This window comes from Ammodytes marinus, assembly GCF_949987685.1.
Source record: "Ammodytes marinus genome assembly, chromosome: 4".
In the NCBI taxonomy this organism is placed as follows: domain Eukaryota; kingdom Metazoa; phylum Chordata; class Actinopteri; order Uranoscopiformes; family Ammodytidae; genus Ammodytes; species Ammodytes marinus.
This window is the reverse complement of record NC_137233.1, coordinates 34,798,830-34,807,761: the sequence shown is the minus strand read 5'-3', so window position 1 is coordinate 34,807,761 and position 8,932 is coordinate 34,798,830. Positions and strand designations below refer to the sequence as shown.

The 8,932-nt window shown below is 42.0% G+C and overlaps 1 protein-coding gene and 1 pseudogene across 4 annotated transcripts in view; both read right to left on the bottom strand.

The window, feature by feature from the left end:
- The window catches only part of pdzrn3b (PDZ domain containing RING finger 3b), a 165,153-nt gene that overhangs the window by 29,121 nt on the left and 127,100 nt on the right, over positions 1-8,932 (bottom strand). The window lies entirely within an intron of this gene.
- LOC307249149 (N-acetyllactosaminide beta-1,3-N-acetylglucosaminyltransferase 3-like) lies at positions 4,690-8,676 on the bottom strand (annotated as a pseudogene). The gene is made up of 2 exons: positions 8,589-8,676; positions 4,690-5,395 (listed from the first exon to the last, which is right to left on the bottom strand). The product of its transcript is annotated as an N-acetyllactosaminide beta-1,3-N-acetylglucosaminyltransferase 3-like (transcript).

The following is an 8,932-nucleotide window of genomic DNA, read 5'->3' as shown; positions in this document are numbered from 1 at the left end:
TGGCGAACGGAAGGTTGCCTGGGGCAAACTGTGAAAGTATCTGTGCGAACTTAACAATCATCTATAATTGCTCCGGGCTTTACTTGTCTGGGTGCTAAGCTCCAAACTTTCATCCAGCCCAGCATGAAAACTAATTCTACGCTCACATTAGCCGTACTGTTGTGCCTGGGGCTGGGATCAGTAGAGAGTTTTAGCCGGCGTGCTTGTCTGCCTAATCTTTTCTTTCACGCTGAGATTATCCCATTCACAAAGTCAAAACAGAGCTCTGATATAGGAACAACTGCACTAGAGGTTACAGCAGCTGTTGCACACAACATGTGTATGCATAATAAATTAATAATCAGCAGTGGTAAAATTTGGAGCACAGAATTCAACTGAGGACCTGTTCAGCCACAACACAGGATGTAATGTCTGCACGCTGTCCGTCATTGTGTTCAGAGATTTAAATTTGCTGTTGTTGATTACATTTCTGTCTCTCTCTGGTGACAAAATGTTGTCTCCTTCGTCCCTGTGGTGTGGTGTGTCTATGGGGTCGGCAGACACACACACACACACTTCAGCTTTTTATTCATTACTAGTCTAGACACAGGGTCCCAGGTTCCTATCTCAGTGGGAGTGAGACCAAACGATAATAATGTCATGCGGTTTGTTAAAATAAACATAAGCATTAGATGTTTTTTTATAGAGACAAAAGGGATAAAGATTACCATATCCCTTCCCAATTAGCAATAGGGTGCTTGGATCCTGTGCATTTGATCTATGCTTGGCTGGATCATTCATATTCATAGAGGCTGCTTTGGTGTTGTTACTGCGTCCCAATGGGACCAGTTTAAGAGCCCTGGCTTTACTAGAGCCACAGTGGGATCAGGTGGCAATGGCGGCAGCGTACGTAATTCCGTTGTGCTTTGCAAATCTCTAAAACATTGTATCCTCCATCTGAGCTCCCTGTGCTTCTTTGATAACTTAACAAATGAACAATTACACCTGTTTAATATATAGCTTATATGAACAACACTTAACAATAACGTCCCAGAACACAAAGTTCCAATTGCATGTTGGCTCCAACCAACAGTCCAACATATTCAATCTGCAATAACTGTTATCATCATAACATAAATGGCTTAAATGATTAAACAAATGGTTTGACATTTTTGGAAATGTACTTTGGTAACGGCTAGTCTAGCTCTTAAGCCTGACTTTACCATTTGGGTCTTCAATGTGGCAAAATGCCAAGACGTTTATTTCTACATCGTGGGAAGCCAGGTCTGACTGATCAGACCAGAGGGGTATACTAGTACGAAGCAAACTCAACAGAGCCCGGCTCTCTTTTTTGATCTGGTTCAACATGACACAAACCTTCGCTCAGAACTAACCGATATCACGAAGGCAGTTATCAACCTCTTATGTTGAACGAGGGTTTCGGCCTCAGGCTCTGTGCGCGTCCCCATGAAAGGGGGCGTTTGACCCGTCATGTGACTCTGCTTCCGCACAGACTGGACTGATCTTGTGCCGCTAACTTTACACAAACAGACTGATTGCGAGCAGCTGAGTAAAAAAGAAAAAAAGTGCGTCGCTAACTTCACTCAAGAGGAAGAGAACAGAGAGCCGAAAAAAACTCTTACTGCAAATAAGGAGAGAGTGGAATGTTGTCGAAAATGGGCTACTGAATTGATTAATTTATTTTACAGATCGTTCTCGCAGTGCGTAACGTGACATTATAAAGCAATTAAAGGTTGAACTCGGATTTAAACAGTAGGCCTACACCATTTAGCCTAGTTGATAATCCTACACTTAAGAATCTGATTGAAGTCTGACACTGTCCCCTAATGAATAGCATAGCCTATGTGGAAAATCACTTTAGTTTTGGGCAACATCTAAATTAATACAATTTTGATTTCGATTTAGGCTAATAGCCCTTTATTTGCATCTTATAAATACCATTAAAATAAATAGCCTAGATACAAAACCTGTAGTCTGTATTTTCCGGACAAATATGAATCTACTGTGAGAAGCTTAATCTGTGAGTCTGCAGCGATGTCCGAACTGTGACAGTTGTCACCTGTCACGTCCCAACTGTAATCACTACTGATGAAAAGAAAGAAGCCCACAGTGAAATAATGTTGCAACCTGTGATTTTATAGAACGCTTCATTAAGAGCCAGTGTGTGTATCGCCAGGTAAAATCATTTGAGGTGAGAGTATAGAGTAGCGCTGCATAGTAGGTCTAGGCTATTTTAAATTTTCTGCATCAATAACTGCACGTGGCAAAAAGCCGCAGCGCGATGTTACAGTTCACTCTAATGTAAGCCTTATGTCACGACTTCGTTTCGTTAATTAACTTACTGATCAATAAGTTTACTGATTTAACTAGTTTACTCAGTGAGAAGTATCGCTCAGACAATATAGTCAGGTCCGCGGGATTTCAAAATGTTCAAAAAGCTCAAACTCTGGAACAAAAACTGGTCTGGGCAGGTTAGCCATGCAGCCTCTGTTACCACGGTGATCTAGCCAGGTAAAAAGAGAGCCACCTTTTGTGATACTGAAAACTCTGGCTTTCGACTCAACAGACCTCGCTCAGCCCTTAATCTTGCTTCGTAGTATACGCCTCAGAGAAAGGATCTTTAAGTAAGTTGGACTTAACCAGGTGTGGGGACGAGGTTAGCAGAAGGTGACAATGTGGCAACATGTGAAGAAACAGGACACTGATGGCTGAGAGTGATAACACAAGGAGAAGGCATGACGTCCAGGTCCACTCACTCACACGACTAATGCAGCGTCCAGACAGCAGGATGAAGGGAAAAGGGAGGGGGCAGGATGTGAAATGAGTGACTTGGGGGAAATGAATTGGCCAAATATTCTCCAGTCCATGAATGTCCTATAGTGGCTTGGGTATAGAATGGCATTGTTATGTGCTCACTCGGGATGTGAAAAGAAGGTGTGAAGACCTTTTACATACTATCTATGGTGAAGACAGACACAAGAGACACACAGAGAACACACAGAGGAGGAGTGAGGGCAGATATAGAAACTAAACGTATAATGAGTCTCTAGTTCCTCTAGACTGTTCCGCTGGGGCCGGAGTGCACAAGGATCAGTGTGTATGTGGGGTGCTATCCACCTCCGAAACACTGGGCTGTACATCATTTATCAGACAGCTGTCAGCTCTGTACTCCTATTTACTCTGCAAGCTAGATCCTGTGCCAACAGGGAGCCCAGCAAGCAGCGATGACAGCCACCAAAACAGTTTAATTGGAGACTCAAACTATAATGCCAAGCTAAAGTGCTAGGATAACTCTCCTAGTCCTATCACACACATAGCTCAATGTATGACACTGGATATTTCATGTTATTATATGTAAAATTATTAATTGAGAGGAAATGTAAATCCATAACTCATTTACTCTTTTCGAACTCCCCGAGGCTGTTCCCCATTATCTACAACCTGACCATCATTTTGCTTTTGGCTGTATGATATCATATACATTTCTTAGGGCTTTGTAGAAGCTTCAGGCATTTGTTTGGGTGTGGACACTGAGGTGGTTTGCACAATATTGACAACACAAAAGCAATGATCAGTCTGTGTGTGTGCTCTTCAGTCCCTCTGTCCCTCTACCAACTTGTGGGAACATTGCCCACTTCTTAAAAAAAAATATCAAAATCCTGTCAGGTTCTTCAAGCAAAACCAAACATCACTCACAACAGAGTATAGAGAGTAGCTTTCAGGCTTTCTTCTTTTTTTAATTTTTTTTTTATATATTTTTTGGGCATTTTTATGCTTTATTTGATAGTGCAGAGAGACAGAGGTGAAATGGGGCAGAGAGGGGAGTGACATACAGAGAACGACCGCGGGTGGGAATCGAACCCGGGTCTGCTGCTGGGCCCGGCCCGGGAGGGGGACGCCTTACCAACTGAGCCCAGGCTTTCTAAATGAACCAGCATTGGTGCCAATTGGATTCAGCCATGTGCAGGACAACTCTAAATGTGTGTATAGTGTAAATTAATTGATCTTGGTGCAGACAGACAGACTAGGTTTTGCAATTATTTTCTTGGCTTGGTCCCGGGCACACTGCTGTGTGATTTATTTAACAGTTAAGGTGATGAAATATATATTACATTTTGTATATTGCAAAGAGTACTCAAATGAGTTATAAACACACAATGACTCAACATCCTTGCCTTTTCACAGTGCCTTTTCTAAGTCATTGTATACCACAAAATAAGTGAATAACGAACTTGTACAACTCACTGAAAAGCTGCTCTGCAAATCAAGTCAGTATAATATAATTATTGCATACGTTTTTTTAAAGGTGCAGTGTGTAATAAAGGTGTATTTAGGTGACATCTAGTGGTGAAAAATCTAGAATGCAACACAACGTTGCTACCCCTCCCGTTCAAATCATTTATAGAAGCTAAACTGGCCTTTGAGGACGAGAAGCTATTTACTAAAGATGGCATCATCCACCACTTTCTCAAGTCTTTCCACAATATCAAGTTATTTATTCTATAGTACTTATCCAACAGGTGCATTTTTGGCCACTGTATATAAAAAATGGAAGGCAGTAAGGTTGTCCGCTCTGTGCTACTGTAGAAACATGGCGGTGCAACATGTCGGCCTCCGCTCCCATGTAAATATAAAAGCAAGAAAAATAAAAAAGGTAAGAAAAAAGAATTCCCTTTATACACTGCCCATTTAAGGCCCACTACATTTCAGATTAGGATCATAATTTTTAACTCTATAAAATACATTTTAGCTGGCAAGAATCTGTGAACCAAAATGAGGTCTCTATAAAAACAGGGGTCGTACAGATCTACTTTCTTTGAGGGGACATGCAGTCCAAATGGCCTGAATCCCTCATGGGAAGCTGGACTGAGACCTGCCTTGGCCAGACACATCCCGATGTAAGCATCGTCAATTGGATGAAGAGCAACGTACTGGGACATGTTATGTATGACCAAAGCTGTATAGTCAGACAAGAGGAAGCCCCCACCACTACAGTAAGGGGGGTACACGTCTGCCTTCTGTATCTGAACTGGGACAAAATACATGCTATGTAGTGGTTCTCTAATAGGCTCCATGCCCACGATCAAACTGCCGATAAAGAGGTGCTTGCTTCCATCATTTTCCTTGATGCTTTGGAGATACTCGACCATGTTTTCTGTGTTGGCAAATACGTCATCATCACCATTTATCAAGAAGCAAGCCTTCAGACAGTTTCTCTCCACCCATTCCAGGAAGAGAACCTGCTTCAAGGTGAGGTGGATGAATGATTCATCAAAGTCCCATTGGAGGATGTCATTGTACTCACGTTGCTCCAGTTGAAGGAGTGTGTTATACCCAGTAAGGATCGTTCCTGAGATGAAGACCCTTCTGATCCGCAGACCATTCTGGTGCTTCTCTTTTTTTTTAAACTTATATTTTAATGGGTTTTTCATTTTTTATACAGACAAAAAAGACAAAATAAGTAGACACATACAGTACACACACAACCAGGCATGGCTATGCCAGATTGGGGCATGTATGGTCGTGCTCGGTAGTTCACAGGCCTTCCTAATTTGGTTCCAAATTATCTGGCCATTGGATAGAATAAAGTGGTCTCCTCTAAAAGAGGCAGGCGGTCTGGGAGAAGAGAAAAGGAGGGCAGTAAGAGAAGTTTTTGGGGCCACGCTTTTTTCAAAGGCCAACCAGGGGGGCAGTTCAATTCTAACATCTTTTTCATATGTAAATTGCCAATACACCATCACTCTAGCATTGGCAGCCCAGTAATAATGTAAACAACATGGTAACCCCAGTCCGCCATGCTCCCTGGGTTTCTGAAGGTGGGTTTTTGAGATCCTATGTGCTTTATATCCCAAAATGAATTATAATAGAATCAATTGACTTAAAGTATGATTTAGGAATATAAATTGGCACATTCTGAAATAGATACAGGAATCTCGGCAGGGAAACCATCTTTACTGCGTTCACACGGCCAATAAGGGAGATCGGTAATGTTCTCCATTTCTCTATGTTCTCATTTAGTTTGTTCAACCTTTCTGCAAAATTTAACTTAAAAAGTGTGTTTGGGTTTTTAGATGATTTAATGCCCAGATACTTTATATTGACCAGATTTGTTTTAAACTGCGTATTGGCTAGGAATGTTGAGTCCAGATCTGCTGTTAAAGGCCCGTCAAGGCCATTACTAACCCAGATATAATTTCTCAAGAACTGCTTTCCAACACATGTGTAAAGCAGTGTGTCTGATTGAAAATAACAAGACCTTCGAATTCACTGTCTAACACACATTTCATACAAACAAACGTGTGAAGGTATTTACTAAAAAAACAGTTAAATGGGAAAAACCAGCTTGTTGATAAAACTTTTTTTTCAAGTGAATGAGAGAGAAAAGGCATTAAATATGACAGAGAATAACTTAGAGCCTCACATCTATCACACCAAATTCCCTTACAATAAACTATTAAGATTGTGGCAAACAGGATTTTCATTATCATTGCTACACAACCATCAATCAAACACACATACTGTATATCTCTCTGTCACTATCTCTCTCTCCCTCTCTCTCTGTCTCTCTCTCTCACACACACACACAACTCAGTCGTGCGCTGGAACGGTGCAAAGTATGATATTAGTGGGAAACAGGTGAGCGTGTTGTTTGGGCGCTGACCTGCTATATTCACTACACTACCATTCAAAAACTGTAAAAACAGTAATAGTCAAAAACTTGAGGTGACACGTTAATCTGCAGTGACAATCCGCGAGTCGCGGCCGATAATCAGTGTGCATTAATCAATACAATCGGCATGGGCGTAAAATTGCGTATGGACGGTGTAGACGTGTCCATACCAATATTCTAATGTCCACACCAATATGAGAACATTTTCAGGCATATTTATTGTATTTCCATGCTTTTCATTTTGTTTTGTATGTGGATGTCTGAAATAAACTAAATCAAATCAAAAAAATCAAATCAGAACGAGATGACAACGACGAGAAAGGGTTAATGTGTTGCCTCTTTATAGTCCCGCCTTATGTATTTTGTGATTTGCTTTGCCTCCTGTTGGTTGTCGTGGGTTGTGTTTCGGTTAGCGGCGATTGGTTGCTCAATTTGAGAGCGGTAAAACAGCCAATAACTTAAATTTTGGTCTCTTCTGACCAGAGCACCTTCCTCCAACCCTTGCCAAAAGCCATGCATAGTCAGATGAGACCAAACGTGAAGTTTTTGGCCTGAATGCAAAATGTAATGTGTGGCGGAAACTAACACTACAAACCACCCTGAACACACCATCACCACAGTGAAACTTGGTGGTGGCAGCATCATGCTACGGGGATGCTTTTCTTCAGCAGGTACAGGGAAGCTGGTTAGATAGATGGAGCCAAATACAGGACAGAACACCTGTTAGTCTGCAAAAGACTTGAGACTGGGGCAGAGGTTCACCTTCCAGAAGGAAAACTACCCTAAACATACAACCAGATCTATATGAAATGGTTTAAATCAAAGCATAGTCATGTGTTAGAATGGCCCAGTCAAAGTCCAGACCTAAAAACAATTGAGAATATTGAGAAAGACTTGAAAATTGCTGTTGACAGACGCTCTCCATCCAATCTGATGCTGAATCTGAACCTTGAGTTATTTTGCAAAGAAGAATGGACAAAATATATCAGTCTTTAGATGTGCAAAGATGGTAGAGAAATACTCCAATAGATTTGCAGCTGTAATGGCAGCGATAGGTGGTTCTACAACGCATTGACTCAGGGGGCTGAACACTTTTGCACGCCACACTTTTCAGTTTTTTATTTATAAAAAAAAATTAAAACCACGTTTAATTTTCATTCCACTTCACAATGTTGCGCCACTTTGTGTTGGTCAATCACATAAAATCCCAATAAAATAAATTTACATATGTGGTTGTAACGTGACAAAATGTGGAAAATTTCAAGGGGTATGAATACTTTTGCAAGCCACTGTATATCTGTCTGCAGTGGCCCCCCTTCTGTCAGGAAGTAAACCGCCACAGGTAAAGATGATGTCTGGGTACACACACACACACACACACACACACACACACACACACACACACACACACACACACACACACACACACACACACACACACACACACACACACACACACACACACACACACACACACACACACACACACACACACACACACACACACACACACACACACACACACACACTCAGGAGAAAGGAGGGACAAGGTGCATAATTCTTCCTTTCGGGGAGTGTCATGCAGGCTCATGAATGTGTTCTCTGTTCTCATTACTAGCCTTGATTACCTTAATCCTCCGACTGAACTCAGGCCTGTCACACGCACTGAGGGATCCCAGAGGTCAAAGATCAAACCATCCCCCCTCTGCATACACCAAAATCACTCTTTCCTCATTAAACTGCAGGGCTCTCTGTATCTTTCCCTCCTTCTCTTTGCATTTACAGCCCCTGTTCCTGCTCCCTCCATATACCATTCCCCACTCTGTTGCTCTTTTGTTTTTCCTTCCCCATGCTGCTCGCTCATCTTCCAGTTGATGTTAATGGACTCTTAGGGCGCACTCACACTAGGCAAATTTGCCTGTTTCGTGCTCCAGCATGATTCCCCCTCCCCCACTCCCCTGCTGGCCTGTGCTCACACTGCTCGTGGCCTGGGCACGATTGCACATTGCCTACGTCTCCGTGCGCGTTTAGGATTTGGAGCGTACAGCGTCTACTTGTAGGCTATACGACTGTTGAATATTTTCATCCGGCCAAATTTCCATCAAAATATTCCACTTCCACATTAGAGCAACGAGAATCCTTAAGCTATTGTTTTCTTTTTTTTTTAATGTAGCCTTGACGTAATAGGTCGCGGTGGACAGTCTCATATTTGTGCAGCACGCTGTTTATTATTAATATAACGGCCCGTCATCAGACCATACG